General features: G+C 40.5%; 1 protein-coding gene across 1 annotated transcript in view; it reads right to left on the reverse strand.

The window, feature by feature from the left end:
- Nucleotides 1-21608, reverse strand: part of BICRA (BRD4 interacting chromatin remodeling complex associated protein) — a 95199-nt gene that overhangs the window by 19940 nt on the left and 53651 nt on the right. The window contains 1 exon segment of the mRNA XM_032804481.2: nt 856-958. The gene's annotated coding sequence lies outside the window, so the exon portion shown is untranslated.

The following is a 21608-nucleotide window of genomic DNA, read 5'->3' on the forward strand; positions in this document are numbered from 1 at the left end:
GTAGGCGGGTGGGAGTGTGCGCGCGCACGTGAGAGAGAGAACGAACGCATGCTCAAAAATCAAACGTCGCAATGGGAATCAGATGGATACATTACTGAACTGAATTTTTAGTCAACAAATTTGAACTAAAGTTTAGAATTTTCCTTAGCAAAACTCTGCAGTATGGAGGGGAGCCACAGGCCTCTGTAGGTAAAGAAAAATCTGGAGACAACTTAAAGAGGCAGGGCATTCCCCAGCTACCAGTGACTGACAGGTCTGGTTCTGCGCCAATCTGCAAGGAGACTGAAGTACCCATTGTAACAGATTTGTAGACTTTAGCACAAGAAGCAAACGTCAATGTAGAGCTTTAGTCAAATGTTACATGGAAATCTAACAATATTATATTCATCCCAATTCTTGCGTGTGACATGGCAGCAGGAATATTCTTCCAGGAATATAAATAAGAAGTAGCTAAGCAAGCCTTCTTAATCACTAATCTACATTGGCACTGATTAAATTAATTTTTTTAAAGGTGTGCTCAATAACTCCCTTCTCAAGATTGTTCCCAAATTTTCCTTCAACAATTGACTAGCCTATAACTTATCATGACTTGTTTTTACTAATGGAGTTATGTCTGTCACTCACAAATCTGACAGGTTATCTGTGAACTACAAGCGTTATTACTGAAACTCTTTGGAAGTGATGAATGTTTTCTGGACCAATTATTTTACTTGCCTGAAGAAAAAAAAATGTTCAGGTCTTCCGTTTAGCATTTGCTTAATCACACATTACTACATATGGCTAACAACTCTCAAAACTGTACCATGTAATTTGATCTCAAAGATAAAAAACAAAGTAACTGTGTAACAAATCTACCATTTACTTATCCGCCGTCTTCAATTTCCCATTGCATATATTTTAGTAGGTAGGTTTTCTTCCTGCTTTAGTTTCTCTCATCTATGAGTGCATCTGAAAAACCCTATATTGTGAGATAAAATGTTAGCTTTAGTTCAACATTCAGTATTTCTTTTTGCTCTGCTAATGATGCTTTTGACTTACTTTTGCTTATTTGATTAGTCAAAACCTCCTCACCAGATTTTATTTAACAATAAAACAAAGCCTTCTAACAGGATTCTTTATACCCACCTTGGTTGCTCTGGTTTCTTTTTAGAGTTAACTATGATGTATTCCAATTGCAATTTTTCCAACTTTGGGAGGGGTTAAATTTGGTTCTTGGGAGCTGAGGGACTAAGAGCATTGCTCAAGGCCAAGCATCCTCTAGAATGGTGAAGCTCAATAAAAGCCTTCTCTACCTCGGGCAGTGCACATCAGTCTTGAGGCTCTCTTGAGGAGAACCTATTAATCAAGCCCAGTTCAGTTTGTCTTCACTAGGGTATTTTATGAAAAGATTCCCATCGCTGTAAGCACTAGTTCAAATGAACAGGTGTTTGCAACAGCAGGAAGTTGTATCAAATTACCTACTGGTCATACACTTGAAATCTTTAATTTTTAAAGAGAGACATTTAAACACATCCTATATTAACTTTTAGCACAGAGCCATTAGGTAGATCCTGGCAAAGCACATTTTGAAGTTTTCAGCTTAGAATGGTAGAAACTGAGGAATTTGTTCTGAAAACCTCAAATCTGGCATCATGCCATTCCTAGGCAAAGCCTTTTTTGTTACTGGGTCTGGAAAGGGATTTTTTCCCCTGTGCTCAAATCTGCACTGCAGCTGTGATCTGGGCAGGGTTTAAAGGCACTGTGATATGAAACCCCCTAATGTGATCCTGCTAATAAAAAAAAAAATCAGAACTAAAAAGGAAAAAAAAGATTCAGCTGCTTAACATATTGTATACTGAGGATAAGACTGCGTACATCTCACTTTCATAGAAATAGAGGAGAGGAAATCAGTACTTCTAAGAGACTGAGCTTTGTATGTTTAGATGGTACAGCTTTAACACTTATGAATCCTCTTTACACAAGTATTTTTAGGATGGGAAAGGTGTATCCTTAAGATCATAGGAAATTCCAAAGGACTGCTGGACCAATTTCTATTAATCAGAATATAATTTAAAAACAACCCTTGTCCTCTGAAGTTTACCTTGTTTACAGGTCCATGAACATGCTACAGTAATAATGACAACTGTATTTATTCAAGGCCTTTAACCTAGAAGGATCCCAAACCTCTTAACAGACTGCATCACTCACCCACCACTGAAATGCAGCCATGTGTTAGAGCAGAACATGACGGCCACGCTATACCAACACCACAGCACAGCAGGGGCCACAAAAGTAACTTCCACATTTGAACTCACGCAGGTCATTTTTTCTTTTTAGAAAGGTAGTATGTAATTACCTAAATTGAAATTCAAGGAGGTAATGGGATTGATATCCCTATTTCTATGAAAACTGCCATGAGAATGTCTAATCCTCACGGATAATTCACTTCAGTTTTATAGATCACTCAGAAAACAGAGTCCCCCTATCACTCTGCTACAGCATTGGTTGGGAGCTGACAAAAAAAGAAGAGGTTCCGTTACTGAATCACAAACATTACACTCCTTCCAGGACTTTTGGTGTTTCTTTGAGCTCTCCCATCCAAATACTCACTAGGTCCGCTCATGCTTAACTTATTAGATATGACACGGTCACAGCCCGAGCTAATATAAATGTAACAACTGAGTAGTAAGGTACAGGTATCAAAATGTATTGCTGTAACAAGCCTAAGCAGTTGCTGTGTAATATCCTCAGTACTGCACAGCGCCCACTTGGTAGTTTCAAGGGAAACAACAGTAAGCTCACAATAGCATTACTGTGCTGCCTCTGAACTTGGGTGACACCGCTAGATATCATCTAGTAAACAAAAAGTCTGCAAGCTTGGGTAGATCTGAAAGATGGGCTTCTCTGCTCATGAAAAACAAAATTTAAAGAGCTTATTTACACACACTTATATATTAGGTATTTAGTTACTTTCCAGAAAATTAATGCCTGATTGCAGGTAGAGAATCATTCAGCTCCCACAGTGCTTCTGTCTGATTATTCATATTACCAGATAAAACTCTACAGTGGGAAGAGGCGTATGTTCATAAGAAACAAGTAAGGGGAATACCACAGCTACATTGGAGTAAAAAAAAAACAGATCATAGAATCATAGACTTTAAAGGTCAGAAGAGACCATTATGATCGTCTAGTCTCACCACCTGCATTACACAGGCCACGGAATCTCACTCATCCACTCCTGTATCAAACCCCTAACCTATGTCTTCAGATTGAAGACTTCAAGGTGCAGAGAATCCTTCTCCAGTGTAGGGCACGGGTCACTTGCTGGAGAAGGCGAAAAACTCCCAGGGCCTCTGCCAATCTGCCCTGGAGGAAAATTTCTTCCCAACCCCAAATAGGGCAATCAGCTAAACCCTGAGCATGTGGGCAAAACTCACCAGACAGCCAGACACACAGGAAAGAATTCTCTGTAGTAACTCAAATCCCACCCCATCTAACATCCTATCACAGGCCACTGGGCATATTTACCGTTAATAATCAAAGACCAATTAATTGCCAAAATTAGGCTATCCCTTTATACCATCCCCTCCGTAAACATATTAAGCTTAGTCTTGAAGCCAGATATGTCTTTTACCCTCACTGCTCCCCTTGGAAGGCTGTTCCAGAACTTCACTCCTCCAATGGTTAGAAACCTTCGTCTAATTTCAAGTCTAAACTTCCTGATGGCTAGTTTATATCCATTTGTTCTTGTGTCCACATTGGTACAGCACTTAAAGAATTCCTCTCTCTCCCTGGTATTTATCCCTCTGATATATTTATAGAGAGCAGCCATATCTCCCCCTCAGACTTCTTTTGGTTAGACTAAACAAGCCAAGCTCTTTGAGCCTCCTTTCATAAGACAGGTTAGACGGGGAACTGAGGCACTCAGCGTCTAAGGGTGTATCTACACTGCCCTTCAGTTTAGAAGGTGGGGGGGAGGGATAACAGTGTATATACCAAAGTGCCGTGCTGTAACTCCCCCATACGGATGTTGTGGGCATGAACTCAAAAGGTCCAGAGTTTAGACTGATATAGTCCTCTTCAGAGCCTGTATGTTGTATATGCGCTATTCACACACCCCTTAGTTCAAACTGTGGGGCAGTGCAGACATATGCTAAAAGACTTGTCCAAGCTCACACTGGAAATCTGTTCCAGAGCTGGGAACTGAACCCGAATCTCCTAAGTCCCCACTAGCACACTTACTGCCTCTCTACTATCATCAGTGCTTACCTGCAATGGATGATCGGTCCTGAAGTCCCAATCCAAAGAAATTCATACAAGTGTAACTAAACCAGTGCAAGACCCTCATGAAGAAATGCTGCACTAGAGCAAAACATGCCAGGCACTGATGAGACTTATTAGGTAAATTCCACTGGTGTCAGTCCTGCTTTGCACTGGTGCAGTGTGTCTATGCTAGAGATTTTCATCAGTGTAAATATATCAATGCAGTTACACTAGTGCTACTTTCCCTAAGGAAGACAGGACCTTCTGATAGATACAGAGTTTGGAAAAGCAAAGACTGAGAGGGGACATGATAGCAGTTTTCCGGTATCTAAAAGGGTGTCATAAGGAGGAGGGAGAAAACTTGTTCATCTTAGCCTCTAAGGATAGAACAAGAAGCAATGGGCTTAAACTGCAGCAAGGGAGCTTTAGGTTGGAGATTAGGAAAAAGTTCCTAACTGTCAGGGTGCTTAAACACTGGAATAAACTGACTAGGGAGGTTGCGTAATCTCCATCTCTGGAGATATTTAAGAGTAGGTTAGATAAATGTCTATTCAGGATGGTCTAGACAGTATTTGGTCCTGCCATTAGGGCAGGGGACTGGACTCGATGACCTCTCGAGGTCCCTTCCAGCCCTACAATCTATGAATCTATGAACCTATTAATACCGTAGGTTAAACAGACATTAAATTTTTAAAGGCTTTTTTTTAAAAAAAAACACATTCCAAAACAGGGTAGATATTTATGACACTTTTAAAATGAGAGAGTTATCAGAATTGTGGTTTTAGCTAAATTTGAGATAATTACCAATTCTAAGGTCCTAAGAAATCTAAGCTGACAATTCTCTGGTTTCTCTGCCAGAATAAGTGTCATCCACTGACCCTAACATTTCCCTCCCTTGTTCACTTTGCAATTGTGTGTCAAACACCAAACTCCCAGGAACAGAGGATGCCCCGTATAGTATACATGTTAAGCGTGGTGGTACACTGCTAAACTCCTGCTTCTCACCATGCCATGAAGATACTCCAGACAGAATTCAGAGGGGCTGTCTAATGGAGAACCACAGGGAGTAGATGGAGGCTGTAAGAACTGTAATGAAGTGTTAATAGCACACACAGAAGCACTAAAGGCTGCAAAATTAGCCTTCCTGGTGTTTTGAAACATGGGACCATGAGACTTTATCTGATGCCATGGACTCATCTATAAAATCAGCACACGGAAATTTAGCACAGAACTACCGCAAATTTTGTCTGTGTTTGAAAGAGCTATTTACAATGGGGAATTCTTTGCAACACATAGCTCCCCCCATTCCACAGGTTGAGGAATTGTTGGTATTATATTTGTTTTTGCCCTTTGTTTTATTTGTTTAAATGATCTATTTATTTTTCAGTAAGCACTAGTGTAATCACGGCTGCAAAAGTCACTGCAGCCGACATGGTCCTTGCTCTGAGGAGCTTACTATATATATTACAAACACAGATGGTAAAGACCCAAGCCAGACATTGCTAGAATATAACAATGCCAATTTGAATTTTATAGCACCTTCTATCCCAAAGCATTCTGAAGTGCTTTACAAACTTAGATGATACATACAGAAACTGCTTCACCTGCTACTAATGTGCAGCCACCTCTGGGGAGAAATCAGGCAGCTGTTATCAGTGTGCTGCAAGAGCACTAACAATTTAGGGCAGGAAGTGAAAAAGGATCATGCAGCCAACTGTAAGGAGAATTTAGCAAGGCAGAATGGAATTACCAAGCATGAAAAATACCATGGTATTATTACTGGCCGAAACTGGCAATGACCATAATTTTACATCACGACAAAAGAATCTAAAAATAGATATATTTAAGCAGTAGAAACCCAAAACAGGTATTAATATGACTATTCTAACATTGCTCCTCAACGAGTGCTATTAAATGAATGCGAACGGTCTTCACAGCAGGGAGGATTTTGCTGCTCTTTATTGCACCTATTCCCTTCGCACAAAGGTGCATCGTGACAGTAAATACAGTAGCACAGGTCCATTTTAGCTGGGATAGATGTTGTCCATTGCATCTGCACATGAAATGAAATCAGACAGCAAAGTCTACACTTTTACATAATTTTCTGGTCCACCAGAAAATCAAATATCAAAGATTACTGATGAAAGGAACCTCCAGTGGAAGACATTTTGAAGCAAAGCAGCCTGACACGACTTCCTTCCTCAAACTCTCAGGATTCATAGGTTATCGAGTTCTGTTTTATACAGAGTTGTACACACTTTAAATACATAATCACCTTTCAACATTACAGATACAATAAAAGCAAATAGTTGTTCATATGCTAATTAAATAAAAAGCTCTAGACGCAGATTAAACTTTGGTTGCTCCAGATGCATCACTGTTAGCAATGCTTGAAACGGGGACTGAAAGGATTGAAAAATGTGTCTGGTTTGATTGTAGTTTCTGTAAGCACTTTCACATTCTTAATTTAAATGCTATTTTCAAGTATATTGGTGGAAGAAAAAGAGGGGAGAGATTAGCCTGATTTTCAAAAATGCCAACCACCCACAAATCCCACTGAAGCTAATATCAACTGCAGGTGCTATGCTGCTGAAGATCAGGCCAGGAGATCTTGTGGTTAAGACACAGGAGTGGAAAGCAGGAGACAGGTTATGACCTGAATATACCTCAAACTTCCAACATAGTCTTGGATAAGTCCTGCTGTCTCTGTGCCTGTTTCTCATCCGTAATATGAGGCCAGTACTCCTAAAGCACCTCATATGGATGACGTGAGGTAGGGACGTAAATATCCATTAAAAAAGTTAACTGTTTAAACAATTTAAATTATGTTGTTTAATCGGTTAACCAATTAAAGGGTGAGCGGCTGGGGCTGCTCCGGTGGGCCGCTGGGGCTGGGGTCGGTGGGCCGGCCTGGGGCTGGGGCTGCTCCAGCTGGCGCCAAGGTTGGGGGTTAACGGTTAGGGTCGGTTAACTGGTAAGACTAATGCTTACTGGTTAACTGTTTAGTGAGGTTGAATTAGTTAATAATTGTAAAGAGCACTGAGATCCTCAGACACAAGGTGTAAGAGCAGGACGAAGTATTACTTATGATTAATTTGGGCAAAGTGTTATTTATTGTAATTTTGTGACTTCCTAGAGCAGTGGTTCTCCAGCTTTTAAAGTTCTGTGGTTCACTTCATAAGACTGTGCAAGCATCTCATGAACCAAACACCCCAAACCTCTCTAGCCTGGTTCTCACAATGTTTCATTCTGAGAACAAGCAAGATATGCAGTGTTATTGTAGCTGAGCTGAGTCCTAAGATATTAGCGAGACAACAAAGGTGAGGTATTATCTTTTATTGGACTAACTTCTATTGGTGAAAGAGAGAGAAGCTTTCGAGTTTACACAGAGGTCTTCCTGAGGTCTGGGAAATGTACTCAGAGGGTATGTCTACACTGCAGTTAAAAACCCGCAGCTGGCCTGTGCCACCTGACTTGGGCTTGCGTGGCTCAGGCGGTGGGGCTGTTTAATTGCAGTACAGAGTTCTGAGCTCAGGTTAGAGCCTAAACTCACGGACCCTGTAAGATGGGAGGGTCCCAGAGCTTGAGCTCCAGCTCAAATCCAGAAGTCTACACCGCAATTAAACAGCCTCACAGCCAGAGCCCTGTGAGAGTGAGTTAGCTGGCATGGGCCAGACATGAGTGTCTAATTCTTCTCTGGTGGAGTGTCGTCGTTTGGTGAAGGCCATTTTAAGTATGTAAAAGCGTATATCCTTGGAGCATATTCTGTGGTACCTGAGTGCTTGATTGTAGATAACAGATTTCTTGCTGTGCTTGGAGTGATTAGTGGATCTGTGAAGGCAGGTGTGGTGCTCCATGGGTTTATTGTATACAGTTGTTTGTAGGGTTCCATTGCTTGATGCTAGTGTGCTAATGTTCCCACATGGGATATCATCAGATACTTACAACACATACTCAATGGAGACCATGTCCTGGAAGAAATCTTTCCTGAACCTCCTCTTCTGTTCTTTAAACCACCCCCCAACCACTCTGAGCTCATCATCAAAAGCAAGCTCCCTACCAGCTAGGACACATCAATTCAAAGCAGCACCAGATCCTGCCAAAACAACAGATTCAAAACCTGTAGACATCTCTCTGCTGGTACAAACACACATTTCTCTGCTGGGACAAACAGATACCTCACAACACACCTTTCAAGATCCATGGGTCCTACACACGCCAACACATGTGGGATATCTCATCCAGTGCACTAAATGCTCCCAACAACCACTTTATGGGTGAAACGATGAAAACTCACATAGAAAAATGATAGACAAAAATGCCATATCACCTGTGGATGAACACTTTTCCCAAAGTGATCACTCTATTTCTGACCTCTCCGTCCTCATCCTCAAATGAAGCCTGCAGAATAACTTCAAAAGATGAGCCTGGGGGCTCAAATTCACAACTTTGCTAAATACTAAGCATCATAGCCTGAATAAAGACACTGGATTTATGGTTTACTCTATCCCCCCTCTCCAGTTTACCCCAATCACTGGAGAGGAGTTAATGGGACACTTCACCTTGAATGGTCCTTGGAAATGTGTTAACTACTTATGCTAAACAATCTGTTCCACCTTGTATTTAGCTGTGACACTCTGAGTACATTTCCCAGACCTGAAGACGAGCTCTGTGTAAGCTTGAAAGCCTGTCTCTCTTACCAACAGAAATTGGTCCAATAAAAGATATTACCTCATCCACCTCGTCTTTCTGACAACAAAGACAGAAATTTTGAGTACTGCAATCTTATGGCAAAACACTCTACTGAATCATAACTTATTCTTTTGCATTCTATAGCTACAGCAGACAGAAGATGTAAAGTGTGGTAGAATATTTTTCCTTCCACCGCCCCTTCTTGGTGGAAGCATACCGCTCTTCCAAAAATGTGATAGGTCATGACTTTTGCTTTCTCAACACTTCTACCTAGCAGCTTCAGGCACAAAGGGGACACACAAAAACAACAAGAAAGTCAGTCTAATGAAAGGAAGGTGTGTCATTCAGTGCGGTGGTGCTGGCAGTTCTAGAGCATCAGTGGATAAACCCACCTGTCGAGTCTCATCTACGTGGTGGAAGACTCTCCTCTCTCCCCCCGAAATTAATTTTAAATTTAAAAAAAAGCTAAGTGTCTTCCTCTTACAGAGACTTGGCAATGCATGTTATAATGAGATTTAAAATTTTATCATTTTTAAAAAAATCTCTGTCAATCAAATTTGTCACTTTTTTTACAGCTCAGGGATAAGGGGGAAAGACTTCTGACGTCAAACCCAGCAATAGTTCAAATTCCCACAAATATACTGAATTTTATCTGTATGTCTGAGTACAAAACAAAGAGCAAGACGCCTGATCCCAGTAGAGTCTCAGCAGGGCGGATGAACCAGTTCAGATAAAATAACTGTCCCAAACTTTTGCTCAAAAATCAAAGAGAACTTACACAGGACCTTTTTTTGAGATCTGAAAAATGTCAATCTTTTGGCACCTAGGTACAATGGGAAAAGGCACATTAGGAACAGATACACAGAGAGGCTAAGATGTAAAATAAGAAATAAGATATAAGATAGGATAGGACTGATTTAGGGAAAGACATGTTGCCCATCTTTTAGATGAGATGCCAAACCAAAGTCCTGACCACTTGTGTTCATCAAAAATTGAAATGCATTTTTTCCAAGGATTGGGGTTGAATCCTAGTGTCCAAGCTAAATTTCAACTCTGGCAATTACATTCTGCCTGTCTATATCCCACCTAGTTTCTGCTAGACATACTTCCTCACTTTCAATCCTAAACTGTTATCTAGTGTTGCTGTTCTGCACCGTTTAACAGTTATGACATACCACCCCAGAAATGGCTGCATTTCAGTGGCAGCTCATCTCTAAGTATCCATTAGTTAAGTCACAGGAACATTTGCAAAGATGGAATTAATTAATGTTTTTAAAGTGTTTGGATGACAGGTGCTACAGAAGCACAGAGTAATATAAGATGTAACATGAATTTTACTATTTTAATCAATGATAATTTCTCAGTACAGAGAGGTTACCATGTAGAGAAATTCTATTCTGTTCTATTCAGATTATTTTAGCACACACACACTACTCTGGTATCTGCACAATTTTCTGCAGTGCACAAAGGTATGTGACTAGCATCTTCATATGTTGTTTCCTTCTTTCTCCTTTCTTCAGGGGGAAAATTATGTGTGGATTGTTTTTTTAATGTTCTTTGGATGTATGATATGTTGTGTGCTTACACCAGTGAATGCAAGGCTCATGCAATACTTTGCACTTAGAAAGGAAGGTGGTAAGGTTTGTGGTGATCTCCTGGAGTTTGTTTCACAGGTGTAGACTAGCTTCTGGGAAAGCTCTCTCTCCTGCACAAATTAACTTAACCCTTGCAGTAAATAGTTCCATTGTGCCCAAGACAATCCTTGTCCTAGAGCCCTGCATGATCGTTTAGGTATTCTGGGCCCAGATCATTAAGTACTTTGAAGATAAGAACTGAGACCTGAAAACACAAGGTTTCACCTGCCTTAAACTTCAAGATTCCTGTTTATAGTCCCGTCTTTTAAAATGTATATATGAACACTTCATCATGTGCACCGTGTTTTCCACAATGGGCATTTCCAAGTCAAAGTGAATTAATGGACCTCCTTCTTACTTCCCCTAAATTTTGGAGTTTCCTGGATCACGTTTTGTTTTTCCAACATAAAACTAGGAGTACAAAAATAACCTATGCGTTGTGAATTTCTATTGTGCTTCATATCAAGTATTTGCTACGCAGTATTCCAAAGACTAACGTGACAGAGATCACAGACACTCCATACATCATAACTGAGAAACATAGCATGATACTTTCCTTCCCAGCAATGCAATCCCTTGTGACTGACATTATCAGGAGACCAGAGGTATTTAACAGTCAGCAGAGGAGAGAAATCCCTCTGAATTCTGTGTTTGAATTTTCAATAACTGGTCAAGGTCAAAAAGTCCAGACCTCCCTGGAGGGATATTAATTTTATTTATGAGAGGCTTTATTTGCACAAATCTCTAAAAATGACAGCTTGTCAGGGTGCGTTTATTCATTAGCTGATCAAAAGGCATTAAGAGATGCCATTAAATAAATTAGCTAATCCCCGTACCCCGTTCTGTCCCTATATAACATGAAGAAACTTGTAGTGGAGAGTATTTAGAAATCAAAAGATATCGTAAGATATCTCTTGATCCCTACACATTAAAAGGATATCAGTGAACCATTACCTATATAATCTAGAATTAGGGTAGAAGGAAGATGCTGCTTCAAAGAAGATGGGAAGCACTAATGTGGACTATCCTTTCCAGAAATAACAGCTAGATGGTTCTCTGTGAACCTTGGAAAGTTTTATATGTTACACCAGTGGTTCTGTTTTGCTGCCATAGAAAGCAAAGGTATAGCAACATTTACCTGAGGTCAAAATAGTGGCCTCCATTTATAAGCTTGTCCTAGTACCGGGGAAACTGTTCACTACCCAGCTGGATATGAACATCCCACTAAAATCTGGAGACTGAGATTATCAACAATTTTATTTTTTTAAATAAGTGGGGATATATTACTTGTATTGCAGCAGAGTACAGAGGTCTCAATCCTGGACCGGGCCCCAATGTGCTAGGCACAATATACACTCATAATGAAAAGACAGTCCTGGCCTCAAGAATGCAACACTTACACAGTGAACGGACCTCATGGTCTGTTCTCCTGCTCCATGAGTAATCACTGCATCAATGCAAAGTGAGTAGGACTACTTAATCCAAATGGAAACATTCTGCACCCTTTTGGTATCCAGTCTAAATTATAGCTTGAGCACTGGCCTGCTAAACCCAGGGTTGTGAGTTCAATCCTTGAGGGGGCCATTTAGGGATCTGAGGAAAAAGTCTGTCTGGGGATCGGTCCTGCTTTGAGCAGGGAGTTGGACTAGATGACCTCCTGAGGTCCCTTTCAACCCTGATATTCTATGATTCTATGAAACCTACTGCCTTTGAGAGGGCAAAGTTAGGGACTAACCAGAATTGCCCTGACCACCTTCAAACAAACACCAAGAACAAAGATGAAGTCTAGGGATAGCTACTGAAGGTAGCTGAAAGAACGCGTATTTCTGGCACCTTAGAGACTAACAAATTTATTTGGGCATAAGCTTTCATGGGCTAAAACCCACTTAATCAGATGCACGTAGTGGAAAATACAGTAGGAAGATAGATAATATATATAATCTATTATCTGACACACACATATATACAGAGAACATGAAAAAATAGGGGTTGCCATACCAACTCTAACAAGACTAATCAATTAAGGTGGGCTATTATCAGCAGAAGAAAATAAACTTTTGTAGTGGTAATCAGGATGTCCCGTTTCAAACAGTTGATGGGAAGGTGAGAGTAACAGTAGCGGGAAAATTAGTATGGAGAAGTAGTTTTTAGTTTGTGTAATGACCCATCCACTCACAGTTTTTATTCAAGACTAATTCAAGGTAGCTGCTATTTCTTCAGTTTACATTGTGTCTTCCTACCCTGCTAAATAAACCAAGAATTAGTGATTCCAAGGCAAAATACATTGCTTTGCATCAAAATACTCAGGTAAATAACTGGAGAGGTCATAAACATATTAAAATCATTCAGAACAGTCCTCGTTCTTTTTGCCGATACAGACTCACAAGGCTACCACTCTGAAAACTGTATGAGTGCTCACCAACAAGAACAATTGTAGGGTCCACATATTCCCAAGACTTCTTCCTTTTTATGATGTAATGTGATACATTACATTCATTGACACTTGCAACAAAGGTTAGGCCATGTAAAACCTTTATGCATCCAATAATATTTTATATTTATATAGCATGTCACCCTCAAAGCATCACAAATCACATACAAACACAATCACTGAAAAGCAACTACCTCTGGATTAGGAGGCCAACAGCCAAAACAAGGTATGCTATACTAAGTGTGCATGCATTTTATATATGCCTCTGCCCCAATATAACGCAACCCGACATAACACAAATTCAGATATAGCGTGGTAAAGCAGTGCTCCAGGGGGGCTGGGCTGGGTTGTGCGCTCCAGTGGATAAAAGCAAGTTCGATATAATACGGTTTCACTTATAACACGGTAAGATTTTTTGGCTCCCAAGGACAGCGTTATATTGGGGTAGAGGTGTAGAATAAAAAGTTGTGGACATGCTGGCAAAGAAGCCATGAGACCTTTAATACCCACACACTGAAGATAAGATCTCAGTTTTGAAGATCTCCTCTGAAAAAGACTCTCACATATTAAGCTACAGGAAACTGTTGATCCACTTAGAATAAAGAGGGGTAGATTTAACCTTCCCAAGATTTGTTCCAAACAGTTCAGGGTATTCCAAACCTAACACTCAGCTCTTTAAGCCATCTGCTCTAGCAATAAAAGATTAGATAACTAACAAACTTAAAAAAGAAAAAAAAAGAGAGTTACCGATCTTAAGAGGTAACAAATCCTTTTTCACTTTCTTTTGGGAAGTTATAGCATTCAATAACCTCTCTTCATAGGCAAATGTGCAGAGAAAACTGCATGAGTCTCAGACACTTTGAATCTTCTCTATGGGGTGAAGCATGAACATTGTAATATACCGGACTTTCACTTCTGGAGCTCTAAGTCACAAGTAAAACTCAGTTTCATTCTAGTTCTCATCCCACCCTCATCACCGTAATATCTGAATGCTAACAGTGAGTCTCGTGGTCTCTGCTTGATGCTAACCACATCACAAAATTCCAACTCACAGACAGAATTCAACATAACTGACAGTTTGCTCAACAGTGCAGCAGAGAGATTTCAAATCAGAGAGAAGGTACATTATCAAAGCACTACTGTGCAGCATCAAACTTCGCTAGCATTATGCTGTCTCTGGTACAGATGGAAGACTTTTGACACATGGGTGGCACAGTTGTTTTGAGTACCCAGACTGCATCTGCCTGAGCAATGGCGCTTTCTCTTACTGACATATTGCAATGACTCTGCTGCTCTCACTCATGCACTTCACTGCCTCACACTCCTGACTCTGCTTGCCTGCCTGTCTCAGGCTTTACCATGCTCTGCCTTTTGACGCTCCTGAGCCCCAACTGCCTCTGGCCCTTAAGCCCATAGCACTGTACAGGAAAAAACATAAAAGCAGGTGACAGCATGTTTGGCTGCTGTGACATGAAGTAGCTGCTATGCAGACGACACACAGCACAGATGCCAAGAACTGAATGGTCCACGGAGATTGAACTCTCCTCTTTTCACATTGCAGAGGTCTCTCCAGACCAAAGTTGAAGCATGCTAGCAGGTGTAAGTAAGTCTGCACTAATGCTGCTTGTGCTGTACTTGTTCTGGGGATAAGCAGCTGTCAGTTTCCAAACCTGTTTAATTTAGCACCTTTTGAGACCAAGAGTTCAAATCTCACCTCTTAAATTCCCTCATGTTTCACTATACTGGCTAAATTTGAGCACTAAATTCAGTTAAAAAACCCAGTGAGTTAACTACTGCCAGCAACCAATATATTTTGCCCACCTCTTCCATGTTGATTTTGAGGACTTGGCCAAATCCAGTTATACAACTTTTGAGAATCCTCTCTCTTTGGGAAAGCATTCTGCTTTAAAAAAAAAAAAGGGGGGGGGTGGGGGAAATGGGAAGGGATGACCTACGTAGGCTAAGGGCAAATTAATAATCCCACCTTTAATGTCAAATAACAAAGCAGAGGAACAAACATGTCCGGTATGCAGAACATCACTGCGACATCATGATGATGAGGCAATTTTTACCAACCCCTTCTCCCAACAGAACTTTAACATCAAATATGCCTGTGATGAATATAAAAGTTATATATAATGTAATACAGAAGTTCACAGATGCAGTCAGTGGTTGCATGGACATGAAATTAAGCACCTGAAAAGGTTCTGTTCTTAATGTAAGCATTTAAAACCTACTTTGCTCTTTACTTCACTTTTCTATAAATCAAAACACAACGGTCATATCAGTCTGGTGACCTCCATGGAAACATTCTGGTCCAGCCTGTACTTAAAGTTTTGCTGGCACAGCTATGTCAGCTAGGAAGGGAGGAGGGGGATCTCACTCCTAACTGACACAGCTATGCCAGCAAATGCCCCAGTGTAAACACAGCTATACCAGCAAAAAGTCCTTTGGCTGAGATAGTGTAGTTCATTTTAGCAACTAGGGTTAGTTACACTGGCAAAAGCATTCTTTTGCTGATATAAGCTGCATCTCACTAGGAGGGTTTGCCTGTATAGCTACACTGGCAAAGCCTTTCTAAAGTAGACAAGGCCTCTGTATTATCATATGACATATTTAGATTTGATTCCCACCACTTGCTTTTAGAGCTGGTAAGGGAATGCTGTAAAAGGCAGCATGCTCACCCTATGAAATGAAGGCGTGATGGTTTGTGTAGATCAACAGTCTTTCGGGATGATTAAAGAGTAGCACTGATGGCTTCCAAAAAGGGAGTCCCTTGTGCATTCTCTGGGGTGGGAAGGAGCATAAACACACGCACACAGAAAGAGCATTAGTGACTCCACTCATGAGGAAGATACAGGCTCAGAGTACTGAAAAGAACCAGTAACTGTTAGTAGCTGCAAAGAAATATTCCACGTGGAGAGATTATTCCTTAATTATCCACGGTAGGTTTTCCCGCACCTCTCTCTGAAGCAGTTGGTCCTGGTCTCCGGGACAGGACATGGGGCTAGATCAGTGATTCTCAAACTTTTTTTTACTGGTGACCCTTTCACACAGCAAGCCTCTGAGTGCGACCCCCCCTTATAAATTAAAAACACTTTTTATATATATTTAACACCATTCTAAACGCTGGAGGCAAAGCGGGGTTTGGGGTGGAGGCTGATAGCTCACAACCCCCCATGTAATAACCTCACAACCCTCTAAGGGTCCTGACCCCCAGTTTGAGAACCCCTGGGCTAGATGGACTTACTAACCTGAACCCCTGGGCTAGATGGACCTACTAGCCCGATCCATTCTGACAACTCCTATATTCACACAAATGGTGGTCCTGACAAGGGTAGGGTTGCCACCCCTCTGGAATTGGCCTGGAGTCTCCTGGAATAGGCATCAATCTCCCAGTGACTACTGAAAGCAATCCAGGAGATTTTAATAGGATATTTTAAGAAATATCCTAACATTACATCATGTTAGGAAAAGGAAAATATCTCGGAATAGCTTCAGTCAGAGTTGGCAACCCTGGACAAGGGCCTCAAGCGAAAGAGCTTGTGTGGGGAGGCGGGAGGGAGGACAGAAGGAAGGAGGTGGAGGAAGAAAAGAGATTAGAGCAGGGGTAGGCAACCTATGGCATGCATGCCAAAGGCGGCACGCAAGCTGATTTTCAGTGGCACTCACGCTCCCCAGGTCCTGGCCACCGGGTCCTGACCACTGGATCTGCATTTTAATTTAAATTTTAAATGAAGCTTCTTAAACATTTTAAAAACCTTATTGACTTCACATACAACAATAGTTTAGTTCTATATTATAGACTTATAGAAAGAGACCTTCTAAAACGTTAACATGTATGACTGACATACAAAACCTTAAATTAGAGTGAATAAATGAAGACTCGGCACAGCACTTCTGAAAGGTTGCCGACCCCTGGATTAGAGGATGTTCAAGTCAAGATGGAAATCCTGGGAACTGACCTATGCTACCACAGAAAACAAAACTAATTTTTCCCATCCCATCCTGTGTGTGAGAGCATAAATGTGCATCTTTCCCACCTGCTCTGGCTTTTGCATAGCTTTGAATATATATAGAGACTGGTTCTCAATTATGCTAAGGCTTTTATACACAGCTCTCACAGTGTAAATAGGCCATGGTGTAAACAGGAATCAGGCCCACCATTTATGTATCTAAATCTATAAAAGGTCATCTTTTGCTCTAAGCCATGTACACCCCTACCCCGATAGAACGCTGTCCTCGGGAGCCAAAAAATCTTACCGCATTAGAGGTGAAACCACGTTATATCGAACTTGCTTTGATCTGCCGGAGTGCACAGCCCGCTCCCATCCCCCCAGAGCGCTGTGTTACCGCGTTATAACCAAATTCGTGTTATATCGGGTCGCGTTATATCAGGGTAGAGGTGTACTTTAGCATGTAGTTAACTGGACAAATGTAAAAAGGAGCAGAGATTAACACAACATGAATTGACAAAAGCCATATGTTAATTATCTAAAACTTCTGGGGGTGTACTGTATATGTTAAATAAGAGTCAAGGGATTAGTTTGGAAATTAGTTCTGGTTAAAAAAAATTTTTTTTAACATTTTATATGAAGTTTGTTGGCAAATAAAGTTCTTTTGGCTCTTTCCAGCTTATAAAAAAATAGACATTGTAAATTAGATGAGCTGTTTAAATACAACAGATTTTCCTGCCAGAATGGAAGTCTCCTAGGACAACTCAGCACCTCAGTCAAATGGCCACAAGCCCTCCCCTCCGCTGCTAGTGTTCGAATGGTATTTCTACTTATCACCATTTACACTTATATTTTCTGTAGGCCAGTAAGAATGAAGTTACAAAATTCTCCAAGCAGCACACGGAGTCCTACAAGAAACCGCAGATGCACTTCTTTCCCCTAATATTATAGATACTATTTTACACTCACATAGTGCCTTTTTATCCACAGCTCTCAATGTGATTTACAAACAAATACTGAGTACGAGAGAGGTAAGTAAACTGATACAGAGAAGGAGAGTGACTTGTCCAAGGTCACATAGAGAGTTACTGGAAGAGAAGCCAGAAGTTCTGGCTCCATGTCTTATTCTTTAACTAGTAGACAACTCTGTTTTTTCTTATACATGCTAAAACTCCTACACAAGGGAGGCCTTTTGCAAAGCCTTTTCCCCTCATTTGGATTTCTTGTGGATTCACTCCAAACAGCTCAAAACTTTGGCAGACAAACCAATAACCTGGTTCACAGAGACCCATATTTTACAGAATTAGCAACTCCAAACAGCAGAAAAATAAACTGGTGCATCTTCTTTCCTTCCATCACAAAGGAATTCTGGGCATTTTAGTTAGTCACCAAAAGTATTACCAATGCATTTGATTCTGATGAACTTGATTCTGACAGCCTTACTTATTCAAGTAATCCCATGAAAATCCTTTTTACTACTTGAATGTGTAAGAAACTATTTAATGTGATCAACTTCAGCAGAATTAGGCCCTACATTTTTCTCTCTACTCATCTTTGGTTGACACATTGGGAATCTTAAGCAAGAAAACTTAAGGAACTTAAGCCCTTCTTTTACTACCGCATTTTACCAATGGGTGATTTAAAAAAAAAAAAAAAAAAAAAAAATCTAGTGCTTAACATTGAGCTGTGAAAGCATCAGAATTGGTGACAAGCTTTCTAGACTTTCATTTAAAGTTGCTTTAAAACCATGCAACACACTTGGATTTATAATCCCATGAACAGACTCATAAATAATGAAAAAGACCATGGTTGAAGCCAATTAACTGTACCTGTGGCTGCATTAAAGCCAAGCTATCCAAGGCCCACAAGTTCAAGTCTCCAATTGCTCAAGAGGAAAGCATTACTAATGACTAATGGTGAGTGGAATCTGGCTCTCACTAACTCAGCAAGCCAGAGCCAAATATTTCCTTTCAAAGCTGTTTTCCCACAGAAAGACTCAAGAGCAGAAATCTTGCTCTTTAATTAGCAGTACATTTCTATTTTGGTTTCAATGAGTTTGAATAATTAGGTTATTTACAGGTGAGACACAACTCAGCTTGTCATTGGCATATTGGAGTATTAATTGATTAATTACCTTTCCTTGCTCATATTTTCCTCTATGCCATTTAGATAAACTAGGTTAAAAAGCTCCAAATAATAATACACTATTTGTAAAATAAAAAATATTTATTTTATATTGTTTCAACTTTATTACACCTTTGTACCAGATTAGTCTTCAAGAAGCTGCACCTTTAAAAACTGAAGTGGAAAAAATTAATTCTGCTCCCCCACAAATGTAACATTGAGAGCAGTTCCTACGAAATCAGAATTACAATCAAATTAAATTGTGAGTTCTTTGAGGCAGGACAGTGTCTTTCTTGGTATCCGTACAAAATTAGTATAAATGGGGTTTCAATCCTAACTGGTAAAGCAAATAAAAAATAAATTATTATATATAATTATTTATGCCAGCAAACTGCCATGGTAAAGGTGTGGCTATTAATTAAGAGTGTCTTCTAAACAAAGGTGAGTGTTTGTTGGTTGTTTCTCTTCCCCACACTAGTGACCACTATAGGATGGGGATTAAGAGATTCCCCACAGATAAAGATATATACCTGGAGATAGAGTTTGGAAGATCAAATTTCCCTGTACACAATATTTATAAACGATAAACATGATTTTTCCAGACTAGCACTGTCGTCATGTGAAAACTAAAGCAAAATCATGAAGAGGAAGAGCATCATAACAATGCAGACTTCATTCACTGCAGCGAAGAATAGTTGAAGTATCCACGCCAACCTGGAAAAGAGCAGCAGCATGACATCTTTTCAGCTAATGGCTTTTTCTGTGATCGTAGTTTATATGTGGTACCCAGAAAATCCTCCCTGTTTACCTTTTCTTCCAGTTATCATCACACCCTTTATTCCAACCTCTCTATAGGCCGCTGAACAATGAACGATGCCTACGGCAAAAAAGGCTTCCCCACAATGGAGACCGGCATCTGGTACTGTACATTAGCACATAGTTTTCTCCCCCACTTTAGCTTGGCTGTGATTCACATCCTGACCAATGGCAGTGGGTTTGAATCACACAGCCTTCAAAAGCGGTAAGGCTGCCTGCTGAGTTACAGCTGGGGGTGAGGAAGAGGGAGGGAGAAAAATGCCACTATAACCACAAAGGATAATTGCACAGGGGCTCAGTTAGACAAGGTACTGCAGGCTGCTGAAGATTTTGCAAGGAAAATCAAAGCATTTTACACCGTTTATTATGGAGGGAACGCCCCATCATTCATATGAGCAAATTCAGCTCAGAGTCAAGTGTGAAACTTAAGATTGCCTTGAGTCACACAGCATGGCCAAGTGTTGTGCAAATATCCCTTAAACAACTCTGCCAATGCATCTCACTCCTAACCTGCAGTAGCTGTGCTGTTTTAGTTTTGTCTCAATCTACAGCTCCGCCAAGGCATCTCAATCCTTGATTTGCAATCCCCCGCTGCTAGTCCAGTATGTAGGGCTGTAATGAGCAGTGACTTCCAGTCACATCCAATTGTGAGATGGTTTTTATGTGGACAAGTGATCTGAGGAAATCTCAATTTGGGACACTAGAGTAAAAAAACCTGTAGGCTAATTTAAGCCTTGTCTGCTCTAGGAAAATTATCCATTGCTGACAATGAGCATGAGCAATGGGTGCAGCTGGACTAAAAGCCAGATGGAATCATGAAAGATTGCCAGTTCAAAATAACCAGTTCTGAAACTCGCTCTTGCTTTTAAGTCTCCACATTCAGAAGATGACTATGGTGCATTTCACTTTATACCAATATGATAAATGACACTCTGCTCCTCTACAGTAACTTCCATTCAAGGATCACAAGGATTTCACAAGTTTAACAGATGTCAGAAGTGAGGCGAGAGAAACCATTTGTAGAATGAATGAATGCGGGGAAGCGTGAAGTGGTACCAATTATAGGAAAGATGAGGTATTCCAGGCTTAGATGCTTTGGTCATATGAAAAGAAAACTGGAAGAATACATAGTAAACAGGGTGTTAAACTTAGAAGGGGAGGGTAAGAGAAGGGTTGGAAGATCCAAAACTAGACGAATGGATGGATGCCATACAGAAGGATCTGATTAGGTCCAGAGTTTCCAAGGAACTTCTGCAAGACAAAGTGGAATGGAGAAGGTTTTGAAGAGCTGACCCCATATAGATGGGACTAAGGATGGAGGAAGTAGTGAGATGAGAAATTAAGTGATTTGCATTAGGTCACATAGCAAATCAATGGTAGAGTTGGGATTAGAACCCAGATCTCCTAACTTCCAGTCTTATGCTTTAGTCACTATCATTTTTTTCCATTAGTTAAAAGGAAAAAACCCACAGCCCTCTCATTTATAAGCCTCCTTTATGCCACTCTAGCTACATCAAAGAGCCACAGTGTAAACGAGGATCAGGCTCATAATCTGTAAAGCACTTATGACTTATGCATGCTGGTTTGGCAAATTGTGCTTAAAGCCAGTTTGTGGGGCATTAGTCTTTTTTTGTAGGAGACAACCCTCAGTTTAAAACTTTAAATATAACAGTAATTTCAAAAATGTTTGAAATAAGCAAGGTGTACAAATAT

The sequence above is a fragment of the Chelonoidis abingdonii genome, chromosome 11 (genome assembly GCF_003597395.2).
Source record: "Chelonoidis abingdonii isolate Lonesome George chromosome 11, CheloAbing_2.0, whole genome shotgun sequence".
Classification (NCBI taxonomy): Eukaryota; Metazoa; Chordata; order Testudines; family Testudinidae; genus Chelonoidis; species Chelonoidis abingdonii.